The following is a 16,570-nucleotide window of genomic DNA, read 5'->3' as shown; positions in this document are numbered from 1 at the left end:
GAGGCTCAGGGGATCCATCTTGGGAGCTAGTGCAGAAATGGCACAGACCTCCCCTCCTGTGCACCCCACATATATGACTTTGATCTCACTGGGGTCACACTTGGAAGGCGTGTCGGAGGCAGTTGGTGTCCGATGAACCTGGCTTTGAGCCAACCAAAGAAAGTTGCACTTGGCCTCCTCTGTGCCAGAAAAAAAAATTTACGGGCAATTTAAGAAATGTTTTTGTCTGATAGTTTCTAATATAGGAAGATGTACTTGTATTAAAACAAATCTACAGTTTAGTTTTATTACTGAAACAAATTTTTAGTAGAGTGATAATATGCTTTGGATGTGTCAAACGGAATTCATGTGATAGAAACTTATTGTTCAATGCCATGTGTTAATGGTTGGGAGGTGGGCCTTTGAGAGGTAATTAGGAATAACTAATTAATTAGACAATTAAATGAGATCATGAGAATAACAACACTGGTGCTAAGAGATAACTGAGCTGGCACACTTGCTCTGTCTTGTTACATAATGCTCTTCACTTTGCTATGGTGCAGCAAGACTCTCATCAGATATCATTCCCTTGGAATTTCCAGCTTCCATAAATGTGCACCAAGTAAGTTTCTATTCTTTATAAGTTACCTTGTCTCAGGCATTTTGTTATAGTGACAGAAAACCAGGATATATATATATATATATATATATATATATATATATAGTAGGTATTATAGATCTACACTTTCTTTTGAGTTTCTGATTTTCAAAGTCTCAATTTCTTTTCATTATACATTCTACACATTTTTCTCATGTTACATTTTATTTATTTATTTTTTTGACAGGCAGAGTAGACAGTGAGAAAGAGAGACAGAGAGAAAGGTCTTCCTTTGCCGTTGGTTCACCCTCCAATGGCTGCTGTGGCCGGTGCGCTGCAGCCGGCGCACCATGCTGATCCGAAGCTGGGAGCCAGGTGCTTCTCCTGGTCTCCCATGCGGGTGCAGGGCCCAAGCACTTGGGCCATCCTCCACTGCACTCCCAGGCCACAGCAGAGAGCTGGCCTGGAAGAGGAGCAACTGGGACAGAATCTGGCGCCCCAACCGGGACTAGAACCCGGTGTGCCGGTGCCACAAGGCAGTGGATTAGCCTCTTGAGCCTAGACAAAGAGATAATCAGAAATACAGAATCACAATGGAGCGTCTCTTAAAGAATTAGTTAAGCATTTCCAGAAATAGAAATCACATCTGACATACTGCATAGTCACAGTCATAAAGGAAACTAAATAATCTTCATGGCATATTTGATTTAGAAATCAGATTCTGTGTGAGCCCCATTCATGATCTTAACCCATTTGATACCATATGACCCTCACATATCATTGGTATGTATACCTGTGAAGGGCTCTTAAATTTTAGGAAAACCAAAGTGTTCTAAAAAAAGAGCATTTCTGTGCTATTCACATAAATGCATTATTTATAAGATATTAAAGAAATTATTTAATCTTTATAATACATAGAAGCAATGTTGTTAACTTTCGTAAATGTGCATTACAGTGGGTTGTAATGGAGATATCCTAGAGTGAGAATCAAGAAAAAAGCAGGCTCTAGTGTGAACTTTGCCACTAAGTAGCTGTGTGTCTTCTGCCAAATCATTTAATCTCTTGATACTGACTTATCATCTATAAATAGCAAAAATTGGGTTAGTTGACTCCTAGGCTTTTTCCCATGTCTGGAAGCAATGATTCTATGGACCAAATATTTTTCCCTCATACACAGTGTAAAGAAATTCAGTGGGGCAGTTGCTGTGGTGCATCGAATTCAGCAGCCTCCTGGGATGCCTGCATCCCATATGAGAAGGCCTGGTTTGAGTCCCAGCTACTTTGCACTTCAAATACAGTTTCCTTCTAATGTACTTCAAAGGCAGCAGATGATGGCTCAGGTACCCAAGTCCTTGCCACCCAGGTGGAAGACTTGATTGAAGTTCCTGTTCAGTCCAGGATGTTGCTAACATTTGGTGAGTGAGCGAATGGATGGAAGATAAGTCTCAATCTTAATCTCTCTCTCTCAATCTCTCTCTCTTTCTCTCTCACTCTCTTCCTCTTTCTCTCTTGTCATTATGCCTTTCAAATAAATATAACTTAATAAATATTTAAAAAATAAATGTCATGTGCTTGTTTTCTTCTTGACTGTAGTCAATGGTTAAAGAAATGTACTCATTTTACTTTCCACTGAAGAGAAAATAACAGAACTGCACGCCCTATCCAAAAGAAACAACTCAGAAATATTATGATAGAGAAAAGCAGACATCATTTTTGACATTTCTGTACCTGATGACTTTTTTCCAATTACTTTATCCACATGCAAAAATTTAGTATGGAGTTTGACTTGAATTTGACATGCTGACAATTGTAGATGTCCCAGACTGTGTCTAAATAAAGTATCTGACTTGAATATAATGAACAAACATTGTACTGCTTATTCTCTAGACTGCAGCAAAAAACACAAGTCCAAAGCAAACATTCCCTGTTTCTTTATATGTTGAAAGATGGTTGTTAGGGTCTTCATGCCGCTGATTCAGGAAGGGATGACTGATATCGTCACATATAAAATGACTATCTCTCTTTCTCTGCCCACCAACCAACTGTAACTATGCCTCTCAAGTAAATAAATAAGTCTTTTTAAAAAATTTTAAAAAAAGGAATTAATGAAATGGCTTTGTGGGTAGTAACAAAAAAAGGATGGAATTAAAAAGATTCTTCTGAAGGTAAAACAAAGACCAGGGGACTATCAGCCAAGTGCCATCATGGTGAGCTTATCTGAAACTGTTCATATACATGTTTAGTTATTTGATTTCTTAACCTATTTTCTGTTGCTATAACAAAGCATCTGAGGCTTGGTAAATTATAAAGAAAAAAGGTTAATTTATCTCACAGTCTTGGAAGCTGAAAATCCAAAACTAGGTGGCCCCATCTGTTTGGCCTCTGATGAAGCTCTTGTGACTGATAGGGGAGCACATATAAAATGCTATCTGTATTTGTAGGATTAAACAGTTCCATTAAAGTTTCATCTAGTATATTAATGAAGTAATGCCTAGGCATTTATTTCTTAATTAGAAAATAAGATACATCATGATTTAATAGCTCTCTGCTATGGCTTGGGAAAACTGTAGAATCTGTGCAGCTCCAGCCATTGCAGCCAACTGGGGAGTGAATCAGCGGAATGAAGACCTCTCTCTCTTTGCCTCTCCTTCTCTCTCTGTGTAACTCTTTTAAATAAATAAAATAAATCTTTCAAAAAAATTTTAAAAAAGATTTATCTATTTATTTGAAAGGCAGAGAATCAGAGAAAGAGAGAGAGAAAGAGATGGCTTCCATCCATTGGTTCATTCTCCAAATGCCAGGGCTGAGATAAGCTGAGATAAGTGTTTTCTGGTCTCCTGCCTGTGGGGCAGGAATCCAAGTACTCAGGCCATCATTTGCTATCTCCTGGGTGCATTAGCAAGAAGCTGGATTGGAAGCAGAGACAGGACATGATTCCAGGCACTCACATAAGGTTTGTGGGATCCCAAGTGGCAGCTTAACCTGCTGTGCCTCAACACCTGCACCCAATTTGTTAGTTGCTTATTTGAAAGAAAAGAGAAAGACAGACACAGAGAAATCTTTCATCCACTGGTTTACTCCCCAAATGCCTGTGACAGCGGCGACTCGCCCAGGACAAACAGGAGCCTGGATCTCAATTCAGGTCTTCCATGAGAGTGGTAGGGAACCATGCACTGGAACCATTACTTGCTGCTTCCCAGGCTGTGCATTAACAGAAACCTGGAGTAAGAAGCAGAGTAAGGACTCAAACCCAGGCATTAGAGTTTGGGATGCAAGCTTTTCAAGTGGCATGTTAACTGCTGTATAAAACATCACTCCAGAATATTCTTAACATCCTAGTATTTTGGTTATTACCAATCACCTTCAAATTACTTACTTACTGCTATTTATAAATTTATGGCCAATAAAAGATTTACTATATCTATTAACATCCTCTGTGTCAGTTCTGTAATTGATATTTCATATGTGTTGCAGACACTTAAGATGAATTATGTATCCTCTATTTGAAGGATAAAATGCAATCTCTATATCTACTAAATCACATTCATCAGTTATATTTCACTGTTCTTTGCTCTTATTAATCTGCTAGATCTAATTATGATAGAAAGTATTTTCATCACAATCTCCCTTAGACTATAATAATTTCATAGTAGACAGCTGTTATATTATTGGCATATAAACACCTTTTTTTAGTTTTGTCTTATTGTTGTGCGATATTTTTATCTTGTGTTTTTAAACTTAAATTTTTTCTTCTCTATATCATCACTCGTGCTTTATTTTTGTTTATACTTTCTGTTTATATATTATATCCCTTTACTTATCCTATTAATTTTAACATTAAATGCCACAGTTAGTGTGAATGTGTGCTCATGTATTTTTAAACAAATTTATTCATTTATTTGAAAAACATAGTGACACAGAGAAAAACAGAGATCTTCCGTCTACTGTTTCACATTCCAAGTGGCTGCAAGTCAGGACTGGGCCAGGCTGAAACCAGGAACCAGGAATACCACCCTGGTATCCCACGTGGATGGCGGGAACGCAAGTACTGGAGCATCCATCCACTGTCTCCCAGATGTATTGGCAGGTGCATATTTCAGCACTCTGATAATGGATGGCTGCACTGTTAGCAGCTGCTTATCTGACTGCACATCAGTCCCTCACCTATGCTTAAATAACTTAAATTAGTGCTTTACTTTTCTTCTTTTAATTTTTATTAATATGAAGACAAAAGATTTCATGTATTTCATAGGTAAAATTCTAAAATAACCATACTTCCTTCTCTTTCTCTTCTTCCTTCAATTCTCTCCCTTCTTTTTTTTTCTTCAATTTTTGCAAAAACATGGTTTCAACCTATTCCATATTCACAGGATTAATGTACCACTAACCATATTATTCAGCAAGTGAAAACTAGAAAGACCACAGTTCCACAGAAGCATAAACAAGGGTCAAAACAACAAGCAAATCATAAAATGTCTGTTTCATTTTTATACATTTGTATTCTACATTAATTATCACATATCAGAGAATCGTGTGATATTTGTTCTTTTGAGGTTGGCTTATTTCACTAAGTATAATAGTTCAATCCAATATACCAAATCTTTTTTAAATCAGTTATAATAATGCGCATGGCCATGACTGTATTTCTCCTTTCCATTGTCTGATTTGCCAATCTGTGCAACTTCTTTTTTTAAGATTGATTTATTTTTGTTTGGGAAGTAGAGTGACAGAGAAAAGGGGAGGGGCGGAGATCTTCCATCAACCAGTTCCTACTCCAAAAGGCCACAATGATGGGGGTTGGGCTAGGCCTTAAGCCAGGAGACCGAGACTCCATCTGAGTCTCCCACAGGGCAGAGAAGCCTCAGCAGGGAGCTTGTTCAGCAGCAGAGCCCCTGGAACTGCACAACACTCCCACATGTGATGCCAGCATCACAAGTAGCAACTTAACCTGCTTCATCATACCAGCAGCCCCTTGCATTACTTTTTCATCTGAATCTGGTGAATTTCATACTTTTAAACAAGATATCAATTCTGTTCCATATTAAGACTACTTCTTTCCCCAACAATACAGAATTTCTACCAGTTTTCCAATAATATCAGATTTTTGTTTATTGTATTCTACCTTCTCTCTTCCTTTGTTCCCCTCAATTAAAATCTTTGGAAAATATTTATTTCAGTCCTTTCCAATTATAATTCTCAAATTCCTGAGTAGGGGAGGGAATAACTTAGCATTTATTATAATAATTCTAGATTTTAAGCAGTCCTTAATTGGATTCATATTACATACTCCAGGTGAATTCATTATTATCTGGACATTATTGATGTCACAAAGCTCTTTAACTATATTAACTTTTTTTTTAATTCTTATCTCTGCTTTGTTTAATTGAATATTTTCACATGTTTTCTGTGCTTGGGAAATGTGGATAATACAATCAAATTTCATGCACGTCCTTAACATTTTTCTCTTTTATAGGACAGGTAAATAAAACCTTGAATGAGTATGGGTCCTCTGGGTTACTGTTCTTTTTCCTCAAAAGCCTCATAATCATCTCCAAAGAGATACTTAATACACTTGAACTTTACACAGTGGTTATTTTGTATAATAAATCTCAAAAAATCATGATTTTGAATCCCAAACTATTCTTTTTTGCATTGTATTTGCTTCTATTTAAGTGGTTTAATTTTCCCTTTTATCTTCATGTTTATCTCTTTCCTCTGGTAGATTTGTTTTATTGTTCTTACATTCTAATTGTTTAATCTAGACTCTCTCTCTATGTGCTAGTTGTTGTATATCTGATTTGAAAGACTTCCTTAATTAGGACAATAATGCAGGTGGAGAAAGGCAATGCATGCTACAGATTTGTAAACTTAAAAGTCTTACCTGAGGTTTCTGCTTTTCAGTGTCTGATACTGTCGCTCCCCCTCTTCGTGGAGGAACGACACAGGACCCTGCGCTGTTCTTTTGTCTGCTCGGCCCTCCCTGGGTTTGCTGCTGGTTCTTCCCGGGTTGGCTACTGTCCCTTCCACCTCCGTGGAAGGGCGGTTCCCCCTGGCCACTTTCCCCACTTCCGCAGGGGAGCGGCACACCACCGGCCGGCTCTCTAGGGGGCTGCACAGGTGTTCCTTCAGATAGATGTTCCCCTTAGATGTTCCTGGTGCATGTTGTCTCTCTCCTCCTTTATAGTCCTCCTCCGCCAATCCCAACTCGGCTGCCCACACGCCGAGTACGCTGCTCTCCTCCAATCAGGAGCAGGATCAGCTCCTGGAGGTCATCACTCAAGTTGGCAAGAGGCAGCTGCGTAGAAGCTGTTTTCTCCTCTCCCAGCGCCATATTGTGGGAGAGCAGATGCATAGAATAAGTCTTAATTCCAGTAACTCAGTCCAGTCCGGGTTGCTCCCCACAGATACTTTCCCAGCCCACAAGACAAGCTTCATCCCATTTGTTCAATTTCTACACCACAATTTATGCATCTATTACAACTGGCACTCACATCAGATTGTTGTTAAAATGTCTCTCTCTCTCTTTCTCTCTCCCTCTTTCTACACACACACACACACACACACACACACACAGCTTTCTGTGATAGACTTCCTGGTTGATGCCTTTAGACTCTGCATCTAATCTCCAACCAATTATTTAACACCCAGGACTGCAAGCCCTGAATCTGTTCAACTGAACAAAAGCAACCTATCTAAACATAGCAACTCCATAGGTCCTTACTCAATAAAGCTGAGTTGCCTGGTCCTGAAGGTAGAATGAAGGGAACCCTTAGTAGATTGCAATTTCAGTTTTTTCAGTTTTCTGATGACTAAAACTGCAACAATTAAAACAAAGTTACAAATTGTAATGGATTGTGAATTATAGAATAAAATATCTATGAAGTCACGCTGATATAAATATATCATTTAAAAAATAAATAAATGAGTAGGGAAAAGGTAATTATTCTTTATAGTAAACTTAATAAAGTAGAAGAAAATATGAGAATAAAAATCATTTGGCAAACTGTCGCTCCCCCTCTTCATGGAGGAACGACACTAAACCCTGCCTAGGCTTCATATCCGAGTCACGGCACCATTATGTCGCTCCCCCTCTTCGTGGAGGAACGACACAGGACCCTGCGTTGTTCTTTTGTCTGCTCGGCCCTCCCCGGGTTTGCTGCTGGTTCTTCCCGGGTTGGCTACTGTCCCTTCCACCTCCGTGGAAGGGCGGTTCCCCCTGCCACATTCCCCACTTCCGCGGGGGAGGGGCACACCACCGGCGGGCTCTCTAGGGGGCTGCACAGGTGTTCCTTCAGATGTTCCTGGTGCATGTTGTCTCTCTCCTCCTTTATAGTCCTCCTCCGTCAATCCCAACTCGGCTGCCCACACACCGAGTATGCTGCTCTCCTCCAATCAGGAGCAGGTCCTGCAGTTTATTGGTTGAACTGGAGGCAGCTGTGTAGAAGCTGTTTCTCCCTTCTCAGCGCCATATTGTGGGAGAGCAGATGCATAGAATAAGTCTTAATTCCAGTAACTCAGTCCAGTCCGGGTTGCTCCCCACAGCAAACATTACATTAAAATTGTTGCAGGCAATATTGAGCAATGAACACAAAAATTAGTAGGCAAACAAAAGTATGAGCAAGGATATTTAGCAGTATTTCTTCACAATGTTATCATTAATTACAAAGAAAAAAATAGTAGCTTTACAATGGAGAAAATTGTAGATACCAGATCATTAAAATTAGCATCACCATTCATGGCACATATCAATACCACGTGACTCCTGATATAATATACGAGAAGGATGCAGTATCATTTTTGTGCTTTTCTTGTAAAAAAGTACATCACATTATTTGCATTCTGCAAAATTAATTTGTCATTTCTCTTCAAATGTGTAAAAGCTGTGAAAGAAAAAGAAAAATTACATAACAGTTTCAGATTGGGGGAGAATTAGAGACATGACAGTTAAATGAAATGCAAGATCTTGGAATTTCCAATTTAGAAAATTGACAAACCTTAAACGAGGTCTGTAGATTATTGATAGCATTGTATTAGCATTAATTTCCAGGTGTTGATACCCGTGCTTTTCTTAAATAAAGAATTTTCACAGGAGAACTTTCTGTTCCCTTTTGATATAATATTGTTAAGTCCAAATTATTTTCAAAAGAAAAAAAAAACTATTTTTACCATCAGTTAAAATATCATGCATAAATATGCAGCTACAGAATATTGAGATATATTTTTAAAGGATTCCAGAAATTTAAATATTAAATTTTGTTTTATATGTCACAAAAATATCTTATCTGAATGCTATTTTAGTCATCATTCTTTACTCAAAATATCTCAAATATTTATTCTGAATTCCTACAGAAATAGATTATGTGTCATTGATAACAGTACTTTTTATTTAAAAAGTTAGGGATTTCCCCCCTATTTATCCAGATAGCATAACATAGATAGATATTGACAGAAGGACATATACATGCACAAATATATTTACACATTAAAAATATATGTTCACATATTCATTCTCCAAGCTTGGCTTAAGTACAGTAACATCTATTTCTAAATATTAAGATCATCTGCCAAAAATAGCTTTTCCACCATTGCAAATATTCAAAATAAAGTTTATCTAAGTAATTCTTTTAAAAAAAATCTCAGAACAACACATTTGGGCAACAATTGATATGTTGAAATTGATGCACAAATTCTCAAAGCAACATCTTTGAAGTATGACAGCACCCATAATTTCTGCCATGACTATAAATTTGGTGTCATTCAAGCCTTGGTGATAGACACTTTAAGGACCCAAGGGTACATGCTGAAAGCTGTAATTCAACAGCGTCAGGCTAAAAGTGCTTAACTGACTTGTCAAATAGGACTTGCCCTGCTATAATTGCCACAATTATGACATAAATCAGAACAATCAAAAACAATTTACATTAGTTGGTTACATCTGAAAAGGACAGAGGAGTTATGGATAACAACATTGACTCTGAATGCCCCTATAAAGATCTGCATTATGGCTTCGTCTAACCAATAAAATGAGAATGGCTGACTTTTGCATTTTAATTATTACATTCTAGGGTATTAACAACCAGCTGGTAATGGCCTTTTTCATTTCATGGCATAACATTGTTTAATTTTAGAATAATAATTGGGTTTTATGTCATATTTTATGTCACTTTTTGCCATTAGTTTTTCCCTCTTGCCCTCATCAATCTTGGTAATTCTTATGAAAAAAACATACTTAAAAGGTCCTTAATGGCTTAGTTGTGTGAAACATAAATTTAGTATTATTTACATACTTAAGAGTTTATTACTCCAACCTAACTGCATAGTAAGGAAACACTGCCATTCTTTTTTTCTTTTTTGCATTTATTTTGCTCTATGTCAAATTTACAACAATTATATTACTCCAAACACAAAAGTCTGAGATGCCATTCATTTTGATTCAAAATGCATTTACTCAGCACCCTTTTAGGCATAAAATAATTTGGAGACTCTCTAAAAAGATGTACTTTTATGTATGAGAGATGGCAAGCCGGCGCCACGGCTCAATAGGCTAATCCTCTGCCTGTGGCGCCGGCACACCGGGTTCTAGTCCCGGTCGGGGCGCTGGATTCTGTCCTGGTTGCTCCTCTTCCAGGCCAGCTCTCTGCTATGGCCCGGGAAGGCAGTGGAGGATGGCCCAAGTCCTTGGGCCCTGCACCCACATGGGAGACCAGGAGAAGCGTCTGGCTCCTGCCTTCGGATCAGCACCGTGCGTCAGCTGCAGTGTGCTAGCCTCAGCGGCCATTGGAGGGTGAACCAACAGCAAAGGAAGACCTTTCTCTCTGTCTCTCTCTCTCACTGTCCACTCTGCCTGTCAAAAAAAAAAAAAAAAAAGAGAGAGAGAGAGAGATGGTGAAATTCTACACTGGCTTGAAATGATATGATATTAGACATATATTATACACTCTCATTTAATATCGGATTTCAAATTTGAGATCTGTCCCACAATTTAGGGCTTGTAAGGAGAGTCCAATATTTTTGGCTATAAATTTAAAAATATTTGAGGGATGAGCATTTGGTACAGTGGCTAAGATAAAGGCTGAATGGAGCAAAGACAAAAGTTTTAGATTTACTTCAGTCCCCTGCCTATGTGACCCAGAGCCTGCTCCATGGGGTCGCTTTCCTGGCCATCTGCCTCAACTAGCTCAACTACATCCCCATCATTCCTGAGGCACATCCTGTTATCGCCCCTAGTCTGCTCAGTCAGCACCCCCTGAAGAAGCAACCTCTGCCCCAGTGGAAATGCTTTTCCCAGCCATTTTCCTCAAATACCAGCCCATGCGACTGAAGAAATAGACCTCAGCCTTCCCGCCCCACAGAGATATTGTCCTTTTTCTTCTGTTAATAAAATGATATTTATTTATTTATTTATTTATTTATTCATTTATTATTTATTTTACATTTTATTTGTTATACAAGTTTCATGTATTCCATTTATACAGATTTAGGATTATAGTGATTCTTCCTTACCCTACCCTCCCTCCTGCCAGGGCTCTTGCTATCTTCTCCAGAAACCATAAAGTCACCCTTCCCCAGTTTCTCCCCTCACCCTGCTCAACTTCTTCTCCTTCCCCTGACCTGACCTTTGACCCCAAGAGGGGGGAAAAAAAAAGCCCACACAAGCCAGCTCAGCAATGCTCTCCCCTTATAGCCCTTAGCTGGCTTGTACTATATAAACCCAGCCCATCACTAAGTTCTTGCTCTCTGCCACGTGTTCACCCTATGTGTCCGCTGGCAGTGAGCCCAACTCAGGTTAATTGTTTCCCTTTATCAGTAACCTTGCTCTGGTTGTGAATTTTTCTCTTGTCTCATTTCTATCCTGCTCTTATTTCCTTACAATCGCACAACTGAGTCCCATATTAGAGTTCCTGGATCCAGGACTTGGCTGCGGTTCCATTTACAGTTTCCTGGGAGGCAACAGGTAATGGCTCAAGTACTTGGATCCCTGCCACTTATGTGGAAAGCCTAGATTTAGCTATGGCTCCAAGATTCAGATTGTCCCAGTTTCAGGCATTTGAAGAATGAACCAGCAGACAAAAAATCAATCTCTCTGTCTCTCTCTCACACTTGTTTTCCCTCTCTGTCTCTCTCTCTCTCTCTGTGCCTTTTAAGTAAATAAGAATAATTTTAATAAAATTAAACTCAACTAGTGAAAATACCATTTCGTATTTTTGAAATATTTATGGTTTAGAAAAACCCTATAACAATATTATTACATAGATAAGAGAGCAAAGTCTCAGGAAAGTAAATGTTTTACCAAAGTTATGCAAATATAGTGAAAAAGCAAAGGCTAAATATGCATCTCATTTAATGTTTAAGTATTATATTTTCCTAAACATCACACAGTCACTTGCCTTTAAAGGACATACTGAGAATTCTTCCAGATTACCCTGATTGAGGGAGAAAAACAATTTATCTTAAAAAATAAAAAAGGATTCTGTAGCAAATGTAAGTAAGTAATATGTTTTATACCCACAAAAATATACCTAAGAATCATGATAAACTAGAGATCAGTCTCACCTCAAATATAGGCTGCCTGGAGCAAACTGTTGAAATCCTTACTTAATGTATACTAAGCTGATCTTCTGTATATTAAGATAATCGAAAATGAATCTTGATGTGAATGGAAGGGGAGAGGGAGTGGGAAAAGGGAGGGTTGTGGGTGGGAGGGACGGTATAGGGGGGAAGCCATTGTAATCCATAAATCATACTTTGGAAATTTATATTCATTAAATAAAAGTTAAAAAAAATATATAGGCTGCCTGGACTTGAGGACTCATATTCTCCTAAAACCACATAAGCCTGCTTAATCCAGGATATCCAGTAGCTCATGAATAGAGCCTGAGAGGCAATCAATATCACCATCATGTTGGAAGTGGGACTTTCCTGTTATATCATCCATAATCAATTACTTGGCATAATTTGAAGAGCTTTATGCTGGTACAGACCCATAACACAGCCTAAGATGTTGCTTTTATATTATTTATATCAAATCTTTAAGACTGATATTGTTTAAAAGGCGTTGTCTTTTGATTTTTATATTTTGTGTTTAGAGGTCAATTATAATTTTTATCATTGTTTCCCTAAATGTAATATATCTTTTTTATTTATCTAAGCTTAGGGTTTTATTTTGGTTTTCAGAAGTTTGAACATGGTGTGGTTAGATGTGGCTTCTTAGAAGTGAGGGTTTGAATCTGTAGATTTGTATCTTTCATTGACCTTAAAAATGTTTGTTTTACAGTCATATAACAACATCACATAACAGGGTTTCAGTGATGCTTCAATATGATTATAATGGAGCAGAAAAATTCATATCATCTAGTAATGTTGTGGTTCCTATAATGTCATATCGCAATACATGCTACCAATGTAAAAGTATGCTACCCCCAATTATATATAGTACGTGATATTTGATAATGATAAGAAACAACCATGTTAGTGGCTTATGTATTTAGTGCATTGTATTTTTATCTTTACTTTTGAGTATACTCCTTGTACTTTTGAAAAACAAGTTTACAGTAAAACAGTTGAACAACAACATTGACCCCTGTGGCATCAAATATCTGACTTATATGATCCAGGTTTGTATATGTCCACTCCATAGATGTCCATCAACTGATGACTTAATAAAGAAAAAAATTTATGGCCAGCGCTGTGGCTCACTAGGCTAATCCTCTGCCTGTGGCACCGGGATCCTGGGTTCCAGTTCCAGTCAGAGTGCCAGATTCTGTCCCGGTTGCTCCTCTTCCAGTCCAGCTCTCTGGTGTGGCCCAGGAGTGCAGTGGAGGATGGCCCAAGTGCTTGGGTCCGGGCACCCGCATGGGAGACCAGGAAGAGGCACCTGGCTCCTGGCTTCAGATAGGCGCAGCACGCTAGCTGTAGCAGCCATTTGGGAGGTGAACCAATGGCAGGAAGACCTTTCTCTCTGTCTCTCTCTCTCTCTCTCTCACTGTCTATAACTCTCTCTCTGTTTCTCTCTCTCTCTCTCTCACCATCTAACTCTGCCTGGCCAAAAAAAAAAAAAAAAGATTATATATATGTATGTATACATACATACACACATATACATTATGGAATACTACTCATCTATAAAAAATGAAATCCTGTCTCTTGAAACAAAATGGATGCAACTAGAATCCATTATACTTAGAGAAATAAACCAGTCCCAAAAAGAGTACAAAAAAGTAATGTATATGAACAAAATTGACATTTTGAAATTTGATTATTGTTTACAAGCCTTATTTATACTCTTGAGGGACAGTGGGTTTACTACTTATTATTTTTAATTATTTATTTATTGGAGGGTTATGTTTGTGATTATTATTATTTCCTATTTCTTGAAATGTTTATAGACATTGCAGATGAAAAATCTTCTGTGTCAAAATATTAGAGTTCTGTTTTTTTAAAAAAGATTTATTTATTTATTTGAAAGGCAGAGTTACAGAAAGGCAGAGCAAAAAGAGAGAGAGTTCCATCTGCTGGTTTACTCTCCAGATGGCCACAGCAGCCGGAGCTGTGCCAATCCAAAGCCAGGAGCCAGGAGCTTCTTCTGGGTCTCCCACAAGAGTGCAGGGGTTCAAGGACTTTGGCCATCTTTTATTGCTTTCCCAGACCATAGTAGAGAGCTGGATTGGAAGTGGAGCAGCCAGGACTGGAACTGGCACCCATATGGGATGCCAGCACTGCTATGCCAGAGCTGACCCCAAGAGTTCTGTTTTAACAGACAACGGAATCTCTGATAAATTGGTCTGGTGCCCACAAGCTTGGCTTTAGGATTCTGTGAGGGTGGTTTTATATCAGGTTTGCCAGTAATCTGTTGGTGTAATTTTTACTCCTAAAGTATAATACTTTCTCCTAAAATATGACATTTCTGAGATTTCACTGGTAAACTTTGGTAGTTATCAAGCTCTTTCTTGTTTAATTGAGCAAGACTTCCAACATCTCCCAATCTACTGTACAACCTCTGAAATCTGTTCGTCTGTTAGCATCAACCAGCTCTTCTCACTCCATGCATGCACAGCGAACGTTTCTAAGAACCGGAGAGGCATTTCTATACACATTTTTTTTTCCTTTGTGACTTTCCCAGCCTCTCCTAAATCTAAGCTGAACCTTGAACTCCACTTTCTCTTCCAAAGACGCCACTATGTTGCTTGGATTCTATTTCCCTGGAGAAATCTAGGGTGAACACAGAGCTCACTTTCTGTGCTTTCTTCTCTTTAGGATTGCAGCTCAGTGTTGTATTTGTTTATTTCGCTATACCAAACTGATAACATCTACTTCACTGCTCTCTCCTCTTTAGAAAGAGGAGTTCATAACATTTTAAGGAAGTTATTTTAATCCTTTTCAAAGATGACGTACTTAAAGTTCAGACAGGTTCTCTGTCTTCTCATTCTTATGTTCATGACAGAATTGGGATTTTGGTTTTAAAATCCTCCATTTTCCAAGTTTGTTGGGAATGCCTTATTTCCACTCAATGTAGTCCGTTCAGTTTCGGAGATTTGTCAAACTGCACGAATTTGCTCACACGTCTCTTGTTTAGAGAATAGTTTTCTGCTGCACCTAAATGTTACTCAGCCTTCTAGTCTTATTATCATTCATAATTTTGGTATGAAATAATCTAACAACTCCATTCATACAAATTCCTCTTTTCTGTGCATTACTAATGTAGTTTAAAATAACAATTGTTGCCTAATTTTACCATGATTAACTGTTTTCTTTCCTTCAGTAGGTTGTTAGTCTTTTGAGCTTAATATCCAAAGTTGGTAATACTGTATTGCACACATTCTAGTTCATTTTATGGTAGTATAGACATTGCAGTGAAATAAATGATAGCTGATTGATTGAACCACTCATTGATTTATAGCAATGAGGGTTATATATTTATATTTTTTGCAAAAGTCAAACAGTGGGTGACTGTTGTATATTTTATTACTGTCTCTAGGTATTTTATATTCCAGTCAGAAGTAAAAGTGATTGCCTGCCTTGGCACGTACTGAAAATGCTTATAACAGTGCTACAAACACGCAAATGAGTGAGAATACAAAGACAAAAAATAGGCCAATCCAGCATTAAAATTATGATTTCTGAATGCTCAGGCAAAGCAAATTGTTTTTGGATCAGGTTGGTTGTTGGCATCAGGAAATGTAATGTAAGTTCTGCTAACACAGGCAGAGGACAGTAACAAGTGACTGTGGTAATGGAAGAAGTGAGAATATGCAGCTTGGTAAGATATAATCTTCTCATCAGAGATTATAGAGGGAAGATGAAAGTAACTCTGACAAACCCAGAAAACAAGGAACGGGATTAATGGCACCACATTTAAGGAAGAGAAGGAGGGAGAGTTCTAGGAAAGATTTTACAGAATCTCAGACATTTTTAATTAGCTTGTTTTTTTTTAAAAAAAATTAAGTTCTCACACTGAATAACATTGAGAAAAAGGAATATACAAATGAATCTTTATTCGTGAGCATAATTTTATACTTCTTATATATAATATAGCTATATTCTGTAAATCCCATGAGTTAGTGCTATAATTTAGTTTTTAGGCAGCATATGGTTTATAAGGAACTTAAGAAGAAAAAAAAGACAAAGATTATTCTTTTCAACTTCATACGTATTTACTATTTCTGGTATTCTTTTCTGAGAATCCAAATTTCTATCTGGTATCAATTTCCATCAGAAGTTACTTTTATTATTTCTTTCTTTTTTTTTTTTTTTTTTGACAGGCAGAGTGGACAGTGAGAGAGAGAGACAGAGAAAGGTCTTCCCATGCCGTTGGTTCAGCCTCCAATGGCCGATGCGGCTGGCGCGCTGCGGCCAGCGCACTGCGCTGATCTGAAAGCAGGAGCCAGGTGCTTCTCCTGGTCTCCCATGGGGTGCAGGGCCCAAGCACTTGGGCCATCCTCCACTGCACTCCCTGGCCACAGCAGAGAGCTGGCCTGGAAGAAGGGCAACCGGGAC

At 38.2% G+C, this 16,570-nt stretch overlaps 1 long non-coding RNA gene across 1 annotated transcript; it reads right to left on the bottom strand.

Annotated features, from left to right (window-relative positions):
• Positions 1-794: 794 nt before the first annotated feature.
• Positions 795-7,368, bottom strand: LOC149126632 (uncharacterized). The gene is made up of 3 exons (XR_016233441.1): positions 6,459-7,368; positions 3,627-3,796; positions 795-1,135 (listed from the first exon to the last, which is right to left on the bottom strand). It is a non-coding gene; the product is annotated as an uncharacterized LOC149126632 (long non-coding RNA).
• Positions 7,369-16,570: the final 9,202 nt, after the last annotated feature.

The sequence above is a fragment of the Oryctolagus cuniculus genome, chromosome 5 (assembly GCF_051225735.1).
Source record: "Oryctolagus cuniculus isolate XC-2025 breed Fujian yellow rabbit chromosome 5, ASM5122573v1, whole genome shotgun sequence".
Classification (NCBI taxonomy): domain Eukaryota; kingdom Metazoa; phylum Chordata; class Mammalia; order Lagomorpha; family Leporidae; genus Oryctolagus; species Oryctolagus cuniculus.
This window is presented reverse-complemented; position numbering and strand designations above follow the sequence as displayed.